The sequence below is a fragment of the Schistocerca americana genome, chromosome 2 (assembly GCF_021461395.2).
Source record: "Schistocerca americana isolate TAMUIC-IGC-003095 chromosome 2, iqSchAmer2.1, whole genome shotgun sequence".
Lineage (NCBI taxonomy): Eukaryota > Metazoa > Arthropoda > Insecta > Orthoptera > Acrididae > Schistocerca > Schistocerca americana.
The window spans coordinates 753,033,498-753,055,861 of NC_060120.1; positions in this window are offsets into that span (position 1 = coordinate 753,033,498).

Here is a 22,364-nt window from a genome sequence, read left to right on the forward strand (position 1 = left end):
AGCCATTTTTTTGACGACTGATCGGAAACAGCCTCATAATCTTCTCAAGGGAAACACTGCCTGAGTTATTGGAACAGGTCCCATTCAACGGGCGACAGCGCATGTGGTACCAACAAGACGGTGCATCTGCGCAGTTCACTCATGCTGTACGAAATCATTTGGATATCATGTTATTGGTCAGCTACATGTATATCAGCCAGAACATACCTAATAGCCCGTATGTCCACCTTTGACACGGATAACATCGACGACGCGTCGTGGTGTGGATGCAATGAAGACTTGGTAGCTCACTGGAGGGAGTTGGCACCACATCTGCGCACACAAGTTACCTAATTTCCGTAAATTCCGGGGATGGGGGCGAAGACCTCTGCCGCCACGTTCAATGACATCTCATATGTGTTCGATCGGGTTCAGATCTGGCGTGTTGATGGGACAGCACATCAACTGGATCTCATCGCTGTGTTCCTCGAACCACTCCATTACACTCCTAGTCTTGTGACATGCGCATTATCTTGTTGAAAAATGTCACTGCCGTCGGGAAACAAGATCGTCATGAACAGGTGTACCTAGTCTGCAATCAGTATACGACAATCCGTGCCTTGCACGAGCTTTACTGGACTCATGGATGCACACATGAATGCTCCCCAGAGCATAATGGAGTCGCCGTCAACTTTTCTCCGTCCCGCAGTACAGGTGCCAAGGGCCTGTTCCGTTGTAAGACGATGGAATCGCGCCCTCCAATACATATGATGAAGAAGGTATGGTGTGATGACATACCATACAACGCTCTGCAACTGCACCAACGTCCAGTGCCGGTGTTCACGTGCTCATTTCAGTCGTGGTGTTGACATTGGCCCATGCATGGGTCGTTGGTTGCGGGGGCCCATCGTTGGGAGTGTTCGGTGCACTGTGTGCTCAGACACACTTGTACTCCGCCCACCTTTAAAGTCTGATGTTAGTTGTGCCACAGTTCGCCGCCTGTCCTGTTTCACCAGCCCGTCCAGCCTAAGACGTCCGACATCTGTAATAAGGGGTGGCCGCCAAACCCCACGACGTCTGGACGTGATTTCACTTATGTTTCCCGACGTGTTGAAGACATCACAGCACTCCACGAACAGACGACAAGTTTCCGAAATGGTCGTGCCGAGCTTCGAGACATCACAATGTGCTCTCGGTCAATCTCACATGGATCAAGTTCCTTCCCCATTCTAAACACGGACAGCTCGCTCACTAATACTGCATGCATCGTTCGTGTGTCTGAGTAGCAGGCATTCCTGGTCCGGTGACACTGTTATCGCGTCGACTGGTAGGTCGTTAGCCATATTGTTCTGGCTGACCAGTGTATATCTCTACTGAGAGAATTAGAGACATACCTAGCCCGTATTAGTAAATAGCGTCACCCTAAGTTGAGTAATTATGAATAATCTTTTTGCTGACCTCATTTAAACGTAGACCAGTTTAGTTTATTTACAATAATAAGCAAGTAAAATTATTTCTCCTATGATATTTAGGACCAGACAGCAATGAAACATAGCGTCATAATACTCAGTACGACCACAATTACATAGTTGACTTTCTGGGAGCCTCTGTCACGTAATGGTTCAACTCTCTCCCTCTCTCTCTCTCTCTCTCTCTGTCGCTTCTCCCCCCCCCCCCCCCCCCGCGCTCCCCACTTCTCTCTGTCTCTCTCTCTCTCTCGTCTCTACCTACCGCTACCGCTCAAGGAATTTGTTCCACTTACTACTTACAGTCTTTTACAGTACATAACTGCGGTAGTTTCCCCTCAGTGCATGAAATAATGTCGATCTCTCAATCCAGAGAACTAATTTAACGTCCAGTCAGCGCTATAGTATTTATCGACATCGTGTTACCTCTGTTTCTTTTCAATAAATAGATATATGTCTTGCTTTATTTCCTTTCCTTTCCAAAATATTTACTCTGAAGCATTTCTGTAACTCCGATAACATGTTTATTTATTTTAATTCACCAGATTCTACACGAAAAATATCGTCATACTAGACGTACTACTAATAAATTGCATCTATGAACTTTACTTTTGTTTTCGTTCAAGTAACTAACAGTAAACTGATAATATCTTCGAATCTACAACTTCTGTTTTCCAAACTTTTAAAGGATCGTTGCATTAGTTTTATTTTCTCCTTTTGAGCCGGTCTGCTATCAATATCCAAACACATCGAGGCTGCGTCTCCAGGCAATGCTTACGTCAGCGTCTCGCTAGGAGGCAGCGGTCTCGTGCTATGGGGTTATAAAGCATCGTACGCGGGCCGGCTTATCGTCCTGTCACCTCCAGCGAATGAAAGTGTTACTGAGTTTTGAGGAACATCGGGGGAGCTGTTCGCTTGTGGAGTTGACGCTGTGTGATCGACACAATAATATCTTGGATGGGAACTCGGTGACATAATTTATAGTACGTGTTTGCAGTTTCACCTGAAAGTAGAGTGGATTTCCAAGTTGCGTCTTCTGTCTAAACCGATTATTTGTGTGAAAGCTTGGTAGGGCATCCAGTTTCCCATCGTTATTACGAGCTCTTTAAGCAAAGTTGTCCGTAGCTCGTGGTCTTGCGGTAGCGTACGGGGTCTCGGGTTCGATTCCAGGCGGGGTCAGGGATTTTTCCTGCCTCGAGATGACTGGGTGTTGTTGTGTCAACTTCATCATCATCATCCATTCATCCCCATTACGGTCGGAGGAAGGCAATGGAAAACCACCTCCGCTAGGACCTTGCCTAGTACAGCGGTGCAGGTCTCCCGCGTCGTTCCCCTACGTTCCTCGAAGTATGGGACCTCGTCATCATCATCATATGCACTGTTGAATGTGCTGTATTTACTATCTAAAATTCAAGGTGCAACAACTACAGCATGTATCATTTGCTAATTTGACTAGATTCCGCGGTATTGCTTGTGGCTTTTCATTGTATGAAAAGAAGGAAGAAGGCGAAGCAATAAACGGCAAACTTTGAATTTTACTACACAGTTTGTATAATTTACGCCTCTGATCGATTTTATTTAATACTTTAATAGTTTTTGGGAGCATTTATGTTCAACTTCTACACTGCTAGTGGTATACTGTGTTGTAGGACTATTCACCGATCTCTTCAGTATTTAATTTTCCCTGAGTGCCGTTAAGAATTTTAATGACTCATTCTGGTGTTTATTGATGCAGTATTTTTAAATTTATGTAAGGTCAGGCACCTTCATTCTTGCTAAAAGTTTTTAAATATTTTAAATTATTTTAAAAGGGAGATACATTTTTATAGATTTGCTCTTGGATATGGTTAGGAATTCGTTTTTCTTAGAGGTTTTAGATAGCTTGTGATTTTTTCACTATAGGTGCTTTGTGACTTTTAAACCGTAATTGAAAGTTATTTTTTTATCTTTAGTATTTCTGTCAATTATTGGTAAAACCTCGTTTAAATCAACCATAGTCAAGGGTTAAATCTTTATCCAATGTGGATCTTCTGATTTAAGATATGTCCTAGCACCTTTTCTTGCTTTTCAAATTACATTATCGTAAACTTTTCAGTCATTTACCAAGGGCCTTTCATGTAAAAGGTTTCTATTGCTTATTAGATTGCAAGACATTTATTATAACTGCTTTCTATGTATGTTTTAGATCACTAAAGAGTATGATCCCCTCTGTGTAATAACTGATATCTGTTTGAGAACGGAACATCTTTGTAAAGCCAGGCGTGGTGGTTACTCTACAAAATCTGCAGAAAGTATTGCACCTACAAAGTAATTGTTATCTAATTCACTGTTTAAATCGTACATATTTTAAAGAAAAACTGTTCTTCATTTTTAATGGCTTTTACTGTTGTTACTCAAATTTCTAAGGCAGACGTTTCCTTTGAAATTACTTTATTTCTGAGTAGGTGCACTTGGTACCTTCCACAACCGAATTGAGTATATTATCTTCAGGTATGTTTGAGACAGTTCACTTTTCTTTACGGGCTCAGATTATTTTGGGGACTGTTCTGTTTTTCTTTAAATGACATTTATTAACTCTTTTTCTTTTACTTTACCTAAGCTTTACTAACTTTTCATAACTTCAGAAGCAGACGACAGTGGAAGAATGCGAGCAGCTCTGTGTCCCAAAGTACAACCTGAACCTACAAGTATGGGTAAAGAGATGTAAGGCTAAAGGTTAGGGCCCATGTACCATCATGTGTCATTTCCTGTTACTACCTTATTGACACAAATACCTTCGAAACAAGTAGGCTTTTGGCAAGCACAATTTAATTACAACACAAACTGAGTAAGATATCATATCTCAACAACAAGGCAATAAAAACAGGTAGGCCTTGATGAATAAAGAGTTTCGATTAGCAGAAACTATGATAGTTCTTAATTTAATTAAAGGGGAACTGGCTGGCCTTCAGTAATAGCAGATTCAGTTAAGTAAAATTTCCAAATAGTAGCCAAGCCTTCTGTAATAACAGCTTTATTTAAGTGAAATTTCCAACTAGAAAACAGGCAGGACTTCAATGATAACACCTTCAGTTAAGTAATATTACCAAATAAAAAACATTCAGGCTATCTTTAATAACAACTTCAGCTAAGTAAAATTACCAAATAGAAAACAGGCAGGCTTTTAATGATAAAAGTTTCAGTTAAGTAAGATTACCAAGTAGAGAACAGACAGGCCTCCAATGATAACGACTTCAGTTAAGTGAAATGACTAAACAGAAAGCAGACAGGTCTTCTTTAATAAAGGCTTCACTTAAGTAACCAAGAGTTTGAATTGCCTCCTCACAAGGGGTGCACCAGGTTTATACGCAAAACTTCACCAAGTAGGAACGCCAAGAAAGGTTAAAACGAGAGCATTGGCCTTCCAACGTAGTTTTCGCTGGGTATTGACTGGCGAAAGAAATATTAACACAGGAATTATGTGAAAGCATAACGTATCTCGAAAACGCCACCAGGCCGTATTACAAGAGAAAGGTACTTACCTGGTCTTCGAAGACCTTTGGGAGGGAGGTCGGCTAAAGCCTAACCATCTAAGTACTGCATGACGACGGTGGTTCCGGTCACAGCATAGAAGCAACACGGTGTCGCTCCGGCTCAGGAAAAACTGTCGGCTCACACAGTTTAAGACATCCCGTTAATAAGGCCAGTATCGACTCAGGAAAAGCAAACAACAGCCACGATTCAAGGAATAAGCTGGTGGTGAAATAGATCAGCTAAGAAATCACAATGATCGCAACAGAGTATAGGTATCAATATGAAAATAACAATTAACATCTCAGTATCCAAACTTCCAAAGGGGCCTAGAATTCATCACAGCCAAATGGCCTAAGCTCTCTCATTTGTGTGCCACGTTTCGGAGACGGCTGGCCAGGCTACGGACGAAGAGGGCACTCGAAGGAAGCCATGTCTTCAAATCGGCCCACAAATATGCCCAGCAACCACTCGCTAGACTCCGTGCCCAAGACGCTTTATATGGTGCTCGCCTCAGTCGCCGTTGGGACCTCTCACACCGTCCTCCTCTCTCCGTTACCATTCCCCAACACGCCACACCACAACACGCCCCGCTCCCCGTCAACAAACTAGAGCATAGATCTTAGTGGCGTCAAACCAGAGGGACATCACACGACAGATCGAGATAGAGGCGTCAGGAATCCGAAAAGCAACGCCAGCAATCACGCTACAGGTCAACAACGAATAAAAAAAATATAAAAGCAAAATAACCTAAGAGCCCCCACCTGTTTGGATCCTCGAGAGAAACAATTAAATTAAAATTGAGCCTTTTGATGCGTTGGTAAATCACGTTCCACTATCGTTTCCATATTTAGTAGTGACTTATCACTTCAAAGCTTGAAGAAATGATAATAATGTGACGCGCTTGCATGTATTGTTCCATTGGGCTCCTATTTACTGCTATAGGAAAACATTTTACGGGCAATTAACACTGTACGATGAAGGTATGGTTTCATTCCACAACTCTCTAGCGCCAGTCCACTCATATATTTTGTAAACCGAGCCACTACCGCTCAGTACCACCAATCAATCCCCTGCGCAGCAAGAGCACCACACTATTACTTCAGTGTCGGCCAGTCCTCCAAATAAACACTGCAAACAACCAGTTCTCTCAGAGTGGGCTAATTACGTAAAAATAAAAGCTTCCAGTTACCCCAGAGTTTGCTATACAAGAACACTAGTCAAAATAAATGAAACAATTCCGATCAATACCTGACCGTAGTCCGGCTCACGTATCATTAATAAATGCTTGGTCTCAGTATAATTTTCCCAGTGAAATGTTACTGTCACACTACAAATTATGAATGCCTTCTCTTTACATCAACATTTAGCCAAACATCTGTCTCTAGAAAGTCAATTATTAACCCTTTCAGATCTGAATCTTTTCTGGAAGAGAGAAGTTTTTCTTTATGTGGTAATGCTCTTAGGTGATTTTTTACTGATTTTATATGCAAGATTTATACAAAAATTTGTACCCGTTTTCAAAACATACTTTATATATTTGACTTCATTTTATCGACTAAAATAACTTATTACAAAGTATTCTCTATTGTAGCAAACAGTAAAATGATCATTCAATAGTTACCATGCAAAATAACGCTTACATCACACAGCGGAGCACAGCGAACCAACTGCACCCGTGTATTCTGGTCGTTACCTGCTGCTAAGCACTGCTACATTGAATTGCTTATATTTTCATAGTGATATCCAGCAGTTGTCAGAGACTTGCATATGATGAAAAGACTTAACATTCACAAATGTGTATCTTAGTTTTTTATTGGGTAAAAATACTTCAGTTGCAACTAAGACACTGTTAAAGTTAATGTACACAATTGTAGCCAGAGGATGTGAAAGGATTAATAATATGAACCAACTAGACAGTAATTCATCTACAGAAACTCACAGAGGCAGACGAATCGAATGGTCGTCACTCTTTGTAGTCTGCTTACCAAACCCGCAAATATAGTCCCAACAACATCAAATCAGTGATCGCTCTTACCTGTAAGTACCCCACACCCTATTACTACTGCAAGTGCCATTACTTCGCTTCCACTGGCTTCCCAACGGCTAACTGCGACTGTCTGCACGATACCTCCACTGTTAATTGATCATAAGACCCAAATTAAACTATTTTGGAACCACTTACGCAAGTAAACTTATAGCGCTACCTTTTACTTTTAACAAGTAAATCATTATCTCAGATGATCGTCGTATCTTCCTCTCGTGGCCAGCTTGCACCTTCTGTAGCATCTTCCCCGCCCGAACTCATATTCTTGTCGGTCACCGTTTCAGGCGTCGTCTTTGCAGCTCGATTCGCTATTGATGTAGGTCTTTGCTCCTGTATTGGTACACTACAGCACGTTTTGAACAATCATATTTAAGAAAATACTTATAATAACATACGATCAATAGTCAACACATGTCATCGTTAGTCCAGTTCCTGCGTCAGTAAGCTAAGACGACGAAACTACCATGATCGCAACTAAAACATATCAAATATTTCTTTGGCCCGTCACAAAGTGCTCTTCCGTCCATATTGACGTTTGCTGCGTCACAAACAGTGCACGTCTCGAGGGTCAGGAATGTGATTTAAAAAATGAAGAGATGCTCTATCCACTATTATGTGTCTATTTTCTATATGTCTTGTACTTTTCTGTAGTTGTGTTCTGAAAACCCGGAATCACCTGTGAAAACCGCTGCATTGTTTGCGTTTAAATACGGAAAGTGTGAGGTAGACATTTGTGAGCTGAATGTACTGTTGTCACCCACAGCTCTGTGTCAATACCTGATGTACTGCAAATCTGATATATTGTCTTTACAAGAAACATGAATACGAAAAACATTTGAGTTATAACAGAATCATTTTTGGCATCAAAGAAAAACGATGAAAATATTTGGCTTGTGTTTGTGTAGCATTATTTTTTGTAGCAAACACCCCTACAAACCCTGTCCAAGTTTGGATCATTCTGGTTAAGATTTTTGGGTTTGCAATTTTAGCCATTTTTAGTACAGACGACGTCGCAAATAGTAACTGAGGGCACCAAATATATTGTGATCCCTAATACGAATAGGCGATGTCAAGTATCAATTTTAAATTCAGTCGAGTGTTCAGGCTGCGCTTCTTGGAAGGAGGCGAAAGACACAATTTCCTGTCACTGACCAGGTCTAAGTGGAGATACTTTGCTGTTTCTTTCTTCTGACTTTCTTACTGCGTATCATATGGGTATCTGTGCTGGCCGGATAACTATAGTGCAGTGCAATCTGGTGTTTGGCATTGTGGATAAGCATGCTGAAAAAAAAAAAAGAGGAAAGGAGAACACTGGATGCGTGCATTTAATCATCAATTACGTCACAATAGCTGCTCGTGGCACGGGGAGAGCTATGGCACTTAATTTACACATTGGTGCATGGTCTAGTAGACATCAAAGGACGTCATCATCTGTTTACTATTGCCGTGCAAGTACTGACGACGAAAATTTCTTTCGCCACCACATTCCGAGGCACCTACGTTACAACCAAGCAGGATCGCTCTTCCATGCTGTTGCAACCTCCAACAAGTAGATGGACGGATGCGACTTACAAGTATGCAGCAACGGCAGGGTCGACAAAAGATGTGCAGTTTTTGCAGTCTATTGCGTTTTTATACGATTTCAGTAGGGGACAGTCAGGCAAAGTGACCATGGCGGGCAATTTGGCCATTGAGGTCCTGGGGGCTACAACGTGATGGCATGTTACTGGTAATGATTTAACTTATTCCACCTGGAGGGGACAGTCGCACCACGAAGTCCAACCTGTCTGCTGTGCTGCTTCTCAGAATTACAAAAATTTTCATGAGTTTTAGTTATCCTGATGTAAGGTACGTGAGCCGTTTGTCTGTTTCTTGTGGAGAGAAAATGTCAGTTATGTCCTTTTAATGAAAATGTGTTGAAGGTGTCATATATTGACTCCATAATCCTATTTTAATCATTGAAAGTTCGGTCCTGCTATTAGAGGGTATCTGTATTTTGTGCAAAACCGTCAATGCGGAAAAGTGGCCATCTCCGCGGTGGCTTCTGGCCATTTTGTGTAGGGGGAAACTTAAAAGCACTGGCTGAAAGAAAGCCTTCGCGGCCAAAGGCCTCCTTATAACAAGCGGCAAATAAAGAAAGAGAAGAAAAAGAAAGCAAATGGAGGAAAAGAGGATAACAGCCGAAGAGAAGAAAGGCAGTGGAAAGAAGATTGCGAAGAGCAAGATACTCAACCCTAGAAAAATATTTGTCAGCATAACAATGAAGACACAGATTGCATGTACTGCGAAGAAAGATTTTCAAATTTATGGCCGGAAGAACAGTGGATTTAGTACTAATTACGCTCCCTCTCAGCCCACGAAATTTATACAGGAGTTGAGGAACACAGTTTGACGTTCGTTTGTGAAAACTGTAATTCGAAACATGTTGCACAATAAAATACATTCAGTTCCCGTTTAAAACAGCTTTTGTGCTTACTTTGGAATTTAAAGCTAATAAAGCGTTGCCAACTAGCTCTGCAGATGATGAAGAAACTGAAGAAATGTATGATGAGATAAAAGAAATTATTCAGGTAGTGAAGGGAGACGAAAATTTAATAGTCATGGGTGACTGGAATTGGAGAGTAGGGAAAGGGAGAGAAGGAAACATAGTAGGTGAATATGGATTGGGGCTAAGAAATGAAAGAGGAAGCCGCGTGGAAGAGTTTTGCACAGAGCATAACTTAATCATAGCTAACACTTGGTTCAAGAATCATAAAAGAAGGTTGTATACATGGAAGAATCCTGGAGATACTAGAAGGTATCAGATAGATTATATAATGGTAAGACAGAGATTTAGGAACAAGGTTTTAAATTGTAAGACATTTCCAGGGGCAGATGTGGACTCTGACCACAAGCTATTGATTATGAGCTGTAGAGTAAAACTGAAGAAACTACAAAAAGTTGCTAGTTTAAGAAGATGGGACCTGGATAAACTGACTAAACCAGAGGTTGTACAGAGTTTCAGGGAGAGCATAAGGGAACAATTGACAGCAATGGGGGAAAGAAATACAGTAGAAGAAGAATGGGTAGCCCTGAGGGATGAAGTAGTGAAGGCAGCAGGGGATCAAGTAGATAAAAAGACGAGGGCTAGTAGAACTCCTGGGGTAACAGAAGAAATATTGACCTTAATTGATGAAAGGAGAAAGTACAAAAACGCAGCAAGTGAAGCAGGCAAAAAGGAATACAGACGTCTCAAAAATGAGATCGACGGGAAGTGCGGAATGGCTAAGCAGGGATGGCTAGAGGACATACGTAAGGATGTATAGGCTTATCTCACTAGGGGTAAGATAGATACTGCCTACAGGAAAATTAAAGAGACCTTTGGAGAAAAGAGAACCACTTGTATGAATATCAAGAGCTCAGATGGAAACCCAATTCTAAGCAAAGAAGGGAAAGCAGAAACTATCAGTTTAATAAGTCACAGCTGCAAAATACTAACGCGAATTCTTTACAGACGAATGGAAAAACTGGTAGAAGCCGACATCGGGGAAGATAAGTTTGGATTCCATAGAAATGTTGGAACACGTGAGGCAACCTTAAGACTTATCTTAGAAGGAAGATTAAGAAAAGGCAAACCTACGTTTCTAGTATTTGTAGAGTTAGAGAAAGCTTTTGACAATGTTGACTGGAATACTCTCTTTCAAATTATAAAGGTGGCAGGGGTAAAATGAAAGCAGCGAAAGGCTATTTACAATTTGTACAGAAGCCAGATGGCAATTTTAAGAGTCGAGGGGCATGAAAGGGAAGCAGTGGTTGGGAAGGGAGTGAGACATGGTTGTGGCCTCTCCCCGATGTTATTAAATCTGTATATTGTGCAAGCAGTAAAGGAAACAAAAGAAAAATTCGGAGTAGGTATTAAAATCCATGGAGAAGAAATAAAAACTTTGAGGTTCGCCGATGACATTGTAATTCTATCAGAGGCAGCAAAGGACTTGGGAGAGCAGTTGAACGGAATGGACAGTGTCTTGAAAGGACGATATAAGATGAACATCAACAAAAGCAAAACGAGGATAATGGAACGTAGTCGAATTAAGTCGGGCGATGCTGAAGGAATGATATTAGGAAATGAGACACTTAAAGTAGTAAAGGAGTTTTACTATTTGGGGAGCAAAATAACTGATGATAGGCGAAGTAGAGAGGATATAAAATGTAGACTGGCAATGTTAACATCAAGTATAGATTTAAGTGTCAGGAAGTCGTTTTTGAAAGTATTTGTATGGAGTGTAGCCATGTATGGAAGTGAAACATGGACGATAAATAGTTTGGACAAGAAGAGAATAGAAGGTTTCGAAATGTGGTGCTACAGAAGAATGCTGAAGATTAGATGGGTAGATCACATAACTAATGATGAACTATTGAATAGAATTGGAGAGAAGAGGAGTATGTGGCACAACTTGACAAAAAGAAGGGACCGGTTAGTAGGACATGTTCTGAGGCATCAAGGGATCACAAATTTAGCATTGGAGGGCAGCGCTGAGGGTAAAAATCGTAGAGGGAGACCAAGAGATGAATATACTAAGCAGATTCAGAAGGATGTGGGTTGCAGTAAGTACTGGGAGATGAAGAAACTTGCACAGGATAGGATAGCATGGAGAGCTGCATCAAACCAGTCTCAGGACTGAAGACCACAACAACGACAAAGGGTTGCCCGCTGAGAGGTCAATCAAAGTGGCCATTTTGTGACTTTGCGAAAACTGAATTGCTTAAAGTACTTAATTTGATCCAAAAGTAATCGAACTATTGACTGTTACACTTAAATAGCTGTGGGTTATAATCACTGATTTCTATGCATTACCGTCTATTACTGCTCAGCGTAAGAAACCGGAATAACTTATCCTGGGCACTATGCCAATTTCTCCCTTACATGATTTAATCAGTGAGTTTCTCTGGAACGTTTTCAATAGTTTCTCAGTCGTTCGTCCCAGGAGACCTATTCCATGAAAGTGTATAAGCTTAGAAGAAATAATTTCGGGAAATATTTCCTGGAGAACAGAACTCACCATTTCATTCTTAATGAACACGCGCCAAGAAAGTTTTGTAGGTCTATTACTTTTCATAATAGACATAAGTTACCCAGTGAGTCACGTCGTAAGTTCCATGAGACTTTTGGCGGATAATGTTGTTCCATAAGGGAAGGTCGCAACGCTAGGAAACTGGAGTTTGTTGTAAGTACACCTGCAAGGCATCCAGGGACCGACATTAACAAAAAGCACGTACATAAAGATATTGTGCATGAACAGGAAGATAGATCCATTATTGTACGAGAGCACGTCTGCAGAACAGTTTCTGGAAGCATTCTGGGAATGTACGTACCGAATGACAAAGTGCAACGTCCACACAAAATATATTGTATGGAAAGCAGATAAACTGAGATTCACTGAAAAAATCCTCTATAAGAGGAAAGAGGTAGCTTTCAAAACTGAATGTTAGTCTTATGGAATCCGTACCACATGGTATTGATAGAGAAGATACAAAGAAGAGCACAGCGTTTTGTTACATATTAGTACGGCCGAAATCGTGAGGCAGACATTCATTCATCTCCACTGGCAGACGCCACAAGAGAAGCGTCACAGTTTATTGTTAAAACTAGTGGAAAAACCAGTCGTGTTTATAGCTGTGCTTCCATGCTTGTACTATTCTGTATCTGGCCTTATTCTTAATGTTTATGGCGTCATATAACCTGACCTATGTGTCATGCAACGACATAATTTTATAGGTACATTCAGTGGCATATGTGGATATTGTCTGTAAAATATGTTGCGAATCGAGGTAATAGCAACGAAGTAAAAGACTACTGCGCGATGCAGTAGTTTTCCAAGCATCTTGCTGTTTATGTCTCCATATTTCATGATCTATGTCTCGTACAATTATATGATTTTCTGCTTACATTCAGTGGTGTATGTGCATACCGTCTGCAAAATGTGCTGCGAATACAGTTAGTAGTAAAGAAGTAATAAATGAAAACGTCATGCCTATGCGGTACTTTTACTGCATAAATAGCGAAAAAGTAGTAAGCGATAAACGTTTTCACCTTCATCGTTTTGCAGTGGTTGTCTGCGAGGAAAAATTTCACAAAGGTTCGAAATTCTGTGTTAAGTTTTTTGCAAGTCGCTAAGAGCTCTCATCCTCAAATACTGGCTGAACGAAGTCTGGGAATACACGCGTTGCGTGCTATATTGCTTTCCTATCACCACTCCCACCTCTTTCACAGGTAGGCGGTTCTTACCACCTCAGTGGTTGTCACCTGACAGTAGGTATATGTGTGCCAAGTTTGGATGAAATAGGTCCAGTGTTTAGGAGGAGATGTGGAACATAGCACACACACACACACACACACACACACACACACACACACACACACACACATACAGATACAGATACAGATATCCATCTTTGTATTACGTATGGATTCTGTGAGACAAGAAGAGGCAGGGAATATATTGCTTACTCCCACTAATATCTCGCTAAAAGATAATTGAGATAAAGTTTGAGAAATTCGAGTTAACACTCAGGTTCACTGTCAAGTGTTACACGCGCAAACTTCGTGACACTGGAACAGCAAACGCTAGAAGTGAAAGTAGAACTCACTATAGCCACCAATACAGTGTATAGCTAGAGATTCAGTATCCCTTTTATTATGACGTGTGCAGTTGGTAGCCTGAGGAAAATGCTACACTGCGATGGATACATGGAAGACTTCCAATGACGCGCAAGGTACGGTTTCTGCCGCATCAGTATGATCTGCGGTCAGCCGTGACGCCAACTCAATAGCGTAGCCGCCGGGGAAGACAGTTTCAATGAAGTGGATGGTGGCAGGGCGTAGCGGAGATAGTGCCCGCCTTAAAGCTGGCAATAAAGAAGGTAAGCCGGCGGCGACACGGGACAAAGCGAGCTGGCGCGCGCCGCGCACCCCGAGCGGCACAATTCAATTTGTATTCCACTCGCTGATTTAATCTGGCGCGTCTTCCGTGGCTAATTCAGTTTATGGCGCCAGAAATATGGCTCAGCTTACCGTGGCCGGCGCGCTGCGGCGCTCCGCCTCTGCTCTCGGTTACACCGGCCGCGCTCCAGGTAACGTAATTGTTGCCGCCTGCCGGGCCGCCTGCCAAGTAGGCAGCCCACAGCGCTTGCTTGCCTTCTGGGAATCTACACCTACAGGGTGCGGGCCGTTCGCTGCCGGCATCTGTCTCCCAGCTATCTCTGCTTCATCTTTCCTGACGGGGATCCTGGACTCTCTTCTGGTGGTGGTCACAGTTTGTTCGTGATTTATAGTTATTTTCGAAATATATATCGTATTTGGCGTCTCTGTTGGGGAGGGGGGGGGATGGATATTGGGCTAAATAAGAGCCGCCTAAAGCCATCCACAATTTTTTGCTGCTGTTTGAAAGTGTATGTTGCAGGCTTATAGTTATAACATTTCGTTGTAACTGGATTTAAAAGTTTCTTACTTTAGTTGCTAAGTATTAACGTTTTCGATCAAGTTTTCCACATGCTCAGCAATACCTCCAATGGTGGTTTCCAAGTCTGAAATCTCGTTAGTTTTTGTTCTAGATTAACTCGCAACTCGTTGGTCACGTGACTTGCAATCTCGGTTTTTACTGCTCATTCTGATTTTTTACCTGGTCAGTTACTTGCGCAACCTGATTAGCTATGCTATCTTGCTGCTGTTCCGTGGTACCATGTCGTCAGTGATAGTCTCTAGTTTTTTGCAAAATTAACGTAATAAGATCTGTTGCAACGCTACCAGGTTCTGCAATAGTCTCGTCTGTAGCCGGTGACTTAATTTCACTCACCGGAGATACAATGTCATTTAAATTTTCAGTGGTGAATTCACTCTCCGGCTCTTGATCGAACTCACTTCCTGGATGTGAAGAAGCCATTATTCTGAACTGCTGTCAATCACAATATTAACGTACAAAACAGTTTGTCGAAATTATTACTTATCGTAATCCAGCTAACATGTATACCGTTTACACATGGTATTTTCCCGCACCGCATACGCGCACATAAACAAACTGTCTTTGATCTTAAAACAATTGCAAGTCAATATGTTAAGCTACACAGCTATGTATTTCTGCCCTCTTATTGCTCTTCTACAAAACGTAAAATATTGAATAATAGTTACAAGCTTTACAAATGACTTTTTTAAAATTTTAAGTTAGAAGCCTCAAACAAAAAAAATTTACAGCTATAGAAAAGCACAACCAGGTGGAATGAGTAATACACTGTCTTAGCTCGTGTTGTACACATTGTCTTCGCAAAAATTTATCAATTTCTATTTGTCTTTCTTTCATGCCATTTACCTTGATTGTTTTTAAAATGCGTTTTCACCGTTTCAAAACTCACTGAGCAGATTAAAACCCCACTTACGTACCATTGGCAGACATGAAAAAACAAGCAGACATTCACGGAACACACTTGTTTTGAAATAAAATAACATATTAATGATCTGCTTTAACGGTGCTACGAGCAACCGCCAGTTTAACTCTCCAAAGCCTGACAGTTGAATTTATGAGTAACTGAAAATTCTAAATATGCACGAAATATTGATTGTTAGTGAAGTAAATAGCTGGGATTAGTATTTTCGCGTCCGATTCGCACCGGGCAATCTGTCTTTTTAATTGGTTCAAAAATGGTTCAAATGGCTCTGAGCACTATGCGACTTAACTTCTGAGGTCATCAGTCGCCTAGAACTTAGAATAATTAAACCTAACTAACCTAAGGAAATCACACACATCCATGCCCGAGGCAGGATTCGAACCTGCGACCGTAGCGGCTGCTCGGTTCCAGACTGTAGCGCCTAGAACCGCACGGCTACTCCGGCCGGCTGTATCTTTTCAATTAAGTGACATTCACGTTGTAAGCAATTACTATAGTTCGTAGTTATCTCGCCGATACGGCTGCAATGGCGGCTAATCAGATATCGCTCAAGACGGCTACTCGCGTTCATACAACACGAGTCACCCATATTTCCACGTGATAACCTGTCAATAACTGATTAGAGAAATTAGTGGTGATAAATAATGAGACATGAACGAATGCTCGAATAAAAATAAGTGATTATTCTCACTTACATGAGCTTAAAACGATATATGCATCTTAACAGATCAAGGCCAGGAGTTGGAAAGTTAACGAGGGAAATAATGTCAGGCAAATGATAGAGATTACTTCACAAAGATATTGTAATTTCAGTTTTACATAAAATATTATTTTCTTTACCAAGTGCACACTCAGTTCGTTATGCTTAGAAATGAAAAAGTTTTGCCAGCACAGAAAAAAAAAATGCTAATATGTAATTATAAAGTACGATATCTGTCAGTCAGTCACATTAACACCTTAAGCCTCCAAGTTGTTGACAAAAATAAAATACACCAGAATAAAAGAGAAAAGCGAGGGACTCTTAGATGAGGATCAGTTTGGCTTTGAGAAGGGTAAAAGCACTGGAGAAATAATTCTGAAGTTGCGCTTGATAATGGAAGCAAGACTAACAAAACACGTTACTAGAATTTGTCGACCCATAGAAAACACAGACAACTTAAAATGGTATATGATCTAACTTCCCATAGCAATAAGTACTGTATAAGCTGTAGGGAATAGGCGCGTATAACGCATTTTGTACAGCAACCAAGAGGGAACAATAAGAATGAAAGGATTAGAAACGATATGAAACACGTACAATCAGGGATGCAGTTGTTCGTTTCTTCTGCTCAACCTTCACATAGAACAAGCAATGATGGAAATAAAAGGAAGGTTCAGGAGTCGGATTTAAATTCAGGCTGAAAGTACATCAGTGACAAAATTCACTGATGACATTGTTCTCCTCAATGGATGTGACAAGGAACTATAGGACCTAGTAAACGGAATGAACAGTCTAACGAGCACACACTATGGGTTGGCAGTAAATCGAACAAAAACGAAACTAATAAGGACAGAAGACATGAGATCAGCGAGAAACTTAACATCAAAATTAGGGACGACAAAGTTAATGAAGTAAAGCAATTGAAGCAAAATAACACTGGACCGAAGGAGCAAGGTGAACACAGAAAGCAGACTTGCACAGGCAAACGTTTCGTTCCTGCTGGAAGGAATCTTCTGGTATCAAAAACCCGTCTTAATCTGAGGAAGACATTTCTGGAAGAGTATGTTTGGACAGTATCATCGTATGGGAATGTATCATGCATCGTGGAAAAGGTGAATGAAAAAATCGGAGCGTTTGGGATGTGGGATACAGAAGTATGTTGGAAATTTGGTGGACTCATAAGTTGATAAAAGAGGTGATTGTCTACAAACTCTGTGAGGAAAGGAATAGAAGAGGAACACTGAAAAGGAGAACCTGATGATAGGACAGTTGTTCAAGACATCAGGGTGTATCATGCATTGTGCTTGGAGGGCTGTGGAGGGTACAGCAACAGGAAAAGACAGCGACTGGGATATGTTTAACAGACTTTGAGGAAATTGGGTGCAAGTGATACTGTGAGTGAAGCGTTTGGCAGAGCAGATGGATTTGTGGCGTGTGCCATCAAACCAGCCAGCAGAAGCCGGAAGAAAAAAAAACATCAAAGCAATTGAAATTAAGAGAAATAAATCATTTCAAAAGTACTAATCACAAATGGCAGATATACGTGTGGAATGTACCTGATTTGAGAACTTTTGTGGCAACAAAATTTCACTACTTTGGCAGCGACGACAAACTGAAGTGTCTGCCCAATACTCTTAGCATTTCACCCAGCACTAAGATCGTGAATGCAGGTCAGCAGACTGTTGCTGTGCAAGCGTGTGAATGAAAAGAATTCAGTTTGTTTTGGTCGTTTGAAAATATCACACTTTCTGTTGCTGTTCCCTAAGTAGATCATTCTCGTCTTGCATTACTCAACTTTCTTAGACTCACGAACTGTCTCGCATTTGTTGTTACCTTACTGGAATTTGTTTCTGTACTCAGTCAGGCAGCAAGCACACCCACGTGCGCTAACCTTCAGGTAAGCAACCAAAAGCGTAAAGTTTATATAGAATACCTACTGTCATTTGCGACTGTAATAAAAGTTATATTCAGACTGTACCCAACTTGATGTATTTTTAATCATCATCCCTACTCATGGCAACAGTGCGGTTTTTCTTATAGATCCGTTCGCCAAAATCGTAAACAGCACTCATATTTTAAATTACTACTACTAAACAGTACTGAATTACTATTACTACACACGTGTTTTGGTGTCCACTTCTAACGTTCTTCTACAAAGAGCTTTTTGATTTTAGTAACATTCAATACACTGACAGGGAATATACGTTTGTTTTAATGTTGTGTAGAACCACTTACACCTCATGTGTTAATTTGATGTGGTACGGAAGCGACGGTATTTTATTTTGTGTTTTTGGTTATAGAAGCCTCTTCGTGTGTGTGTTACTACACCGTGTAATAGAATTAAAGGAACTCTTTTTAGAAACCCTGTAAATGCCTCTAATTGCATCTCTTTGAAATTTGTCTCATAGTTGCCGGCAACTTTCCTCTGTAAAGATGCCCTGCGGCGTCACTATCAGACCTGGTGACGCGTAAGACAGCAAGGTGTCGGCACATGCAATAACAAGCCTAAAGCTCGGAAATTCATGTAAGCTACAAAATGGGTCAATGATATCATATTGGCAACAAACTGCACGACAGTTTTGCTCAAGGCCATCGTGGATGTATCCCACGGTGAGAAGGTCGTCGTCACAGCCCTTCTTTTGACGTATCTGCGATGGAGGGGAGAACTGCGACACGCAGCGTTGAAATCACGCTGAGGAAAAAGTTTGACACATCTCGCCGCTCACAATCGACACCGGTTGTGGCATAAAGAGCGTCAATGACCACACTTCTTTCCCTGGGACGTTGATTCCCACATATTTTTCCGCTGAACCGACAATTCGTTGTGCGATAGGCTGCAGGAAGATGTTATTTACAACCTTGGACGCCGCTGATACTCTTGGGCATTTCTACCCTTCTCTAAGGACATCATGGGGCTCCATCCCCACTAAACGTGATAGTACCCCTCTCGAGTCCAGCGCGGTCACAAATTTTTCTCTTGTGTACAGGTTGGAACCACTACGGAGCATTCAAAAGCATTAGACGAAATTTGAAGGTGATCCGAAGCAGCAAAGGGTACTTATGCTTTTTCAACCCTCCTCTTTTCCACCCTCCGCGGAGCTATCACCCGGGGTGCAACAGTAACATGTGCGTAAATAAAACGCCGAGGGATCCCTTCGAGATCCACCAGTTCGGCAACATCCTCAGTGCCACTGATGCACCTTTGCAGAATTTGGCAAGAACGAAGACAAGCGTGTGTGGATGGGGCATTAGCTTGCTGAAATGTAAGTCAGGGATAGAACGTGATGAAGGACAACAAATCACTGTGTGGTAAGGGTAGCGCTAGCAGTATCCCTTTGGGTGCCATCCATGGCACCCTTACAGCACAACGGTACATTGACGATATTCTACGCCCCGTCTTGTTGCTATTGATGGCAAGCCACCCTGGGCCTATATTTCAGCAAGACAATGGCCGCTCGCACACGGCGAGAATTCATACTGCTTGTCTTCATGCCTACCGAATCCTATCTTGGCTAATGAGGTCAACGGATCTCTCACCAGTTAAGAACATTTGGAGTATTATGGGAAGGGCCCTCCGATCAGATCGTGATTTTGACAAGCTAATTCACTAGTTGGACAGAACTTGGCACGGTATCCCTCAGGAGGACATCCAACAAATCTCTCAATCAATGCCAAGCTGAAAAACTGCCTGCATGAGGGCCACGGTGGACTAGTGCATTACTGACTGGCTCAATTTGTAAAGCTCTGTATGCTGAATAAATCATCCAATTTTTTTGAATTTGTAATCATTTGTTTGTCTGTACATGTACATCATATCTAAGATTTCGGTTGCACTCGAATTTTTCCTTCGTGATGGATCGCATTTTTTTTCTCTTTCGTCTCAGAACATATTTCCTAACATCGAAGAAAGATGAGCGCTGGTGGGATATCTATCCAACCAGGAGGCTAACTCATTTTATATCCTGTCAGGCACCATATCCAACGTACATGAAGAGGATTAAAAAACCAAACAGTTGCATTTGTGACTGTGGACCTCTTTGATCGGCATGGAATATTAATATGGTGCGTGCCTTGCACAGATATTTAACACATAAAAAGCGGCGTCGTTGAAAAACAATAGGATACAGCTGAAAATCAAAGAAACTTGGAGCGATCACAATGGACGACAGAACACTAACACGAGAGCATAGAATTAATCTGTGGGTGTATACAGAATGTCACTCGAATGTACTGTAATAGTAGTGATAGATAAATGATTTGAACACTATAAAAAGACCAAAAGTGCTTTAATTTACGAATCAGTTTGTATGGCTAATACGTGGGTAATTCAGTTATTATCCGCAAATAAGTTATAAAATTTTATTGTAATCAAATAGGAAACTTACAAGAACATCATTTTTCGACGTAGTCTCCTTGTGTTTCAACGCACTTGGCCCATCGCTGTACAAGCTTCCTGATGCCTTCATAAAAGGTTCTCGGTTGAGCTGTGAGCTTCATCCGAGTCAAATCGACGGCCCCTTAATGCCTGTTTGCGTGGACTAAACAAGTGATAGTCAGAAGGGACAAGATCGGACACGATATGCAGAATGATCCAGTACTTCAAATTTGAGTTTCTGGAGCGTTTCAGCAGTGTGGGCAGCAGTACGCGGACGGGCATTATCGTGTAACAACACAACACCTTTTGACAGCAATCCTCGGCGTTTGGTTCGAATTGCAGGCTTCAGCCTGGCAGTAAGCATCTCACTGCAACGTACACTGTTTATTGTTCTGACTCTTTGTTCATAATGTTACAATACTGGGCCCAGTGCGTCCCGAAAATCCGTAAACTTTAGTTTTTCTGCGGACGGTTGGGTCTTGAACTTTCCTTGGACGGCGAATTTGGATGTTTCCATTCCATACTCTGCTGTTTACTCTCCGGCCCGTAATTATGGATTCATGTTTCGTCACCAGTAATGGTGGCGTCGAAGAAGTTGTTCCCTTCGTTACTATAGCGATCCGAATGTTTTTTGCATATGTCCAAGCACGTTTGTTTATGTAACTGTGTGAGTTGTTTTGGGACCCATCTTGCACAAACTTTATGAAACCCAAGTCTGTTGGGGGTTGATTTCGTAGGCAGAACGGCGACTAATTTGCAAACGATGTGCCACTTCGTCAATATTAATCGTCTGTCTAAGAGAATCATTTCACGTGAACGCTCAATCGTTTCTTCATCTGTGGCGGTAAACGATCGTCCGGCTCCTTCATCGTGCGTAACACTTGTGCGACCATCCGGAAGTTTTTATTCCAGTCGTAGACATTCCGTTGTGGCGAAACACTGTTCCCGTACTGTACCGAAAGTCTTCGATGAATTTCGGCCTTCCAACCACAAAAAACGGATCACTGAACGTTGCTCTTCTTTGGTGCAAATAGACAGCGGAGCAGCCATGATTAACAGCACGGCACCGATAACAAAACTAACCTAGCAACTTGAAAACTACGAAGGCATAACAAGAAATAAACAAAGCATGCATCATCAACATAAAACGACAGTACTACCAAAATAAACAAAAATATATGTAAATTGCGGATAATAATTGACTTGCCTTCGTAGAAATCTATTGAGGCTGTCAGGAGTGTGGATAAACAGAGAGCGCTTCTCTTGTCTGACACTCCACCCAAGCCCCAAGAAACAAATTGTTGTAATAATCTTCAAAATTGTTGAATTCGCCTAAAAGGTAGATTTACGTAGCATCACATTGAGAAAGCAGCGCTGACGGCGAACACATTTCTCCTAACAAGAAACCAGTTAGTTGATACCGTCACTGTAGAACTGATGACTTTGTTGACGAAGCCACAACGTCATTTCTGCTTGCACCGCTTCGTCACTATCAAAATGAAGCCCTCCAATGTGTTCTTTGAGTTTTGGAAACAGATAAAACTCCGATGGGTGACAGTGAACGCATGGTGTCCTACTGTTGCAAATGTCGCAGCGCTCGTGCGTAGTTTCGCATTGTTATGCTGAAGTGTAGGATGCTCTGTATGTTGACGAGCTCTATGAATTCGTCCTTTCAGTTTTATGAGGGTCTCTCGAGCACCGAAATTATTACGTTACACACCGCCACGTTGCACGCTACAGTTCGAAGCCCAGTAGCGGCAGAGGGCTACAACTTTCGCCGCCGAAGAGAGAGAATATACCGAGTAATATGAGTGACGTGTTACACCTCAACCGATAGTGAAAACAGAGTAAAAAATTCGGAGGCATTAC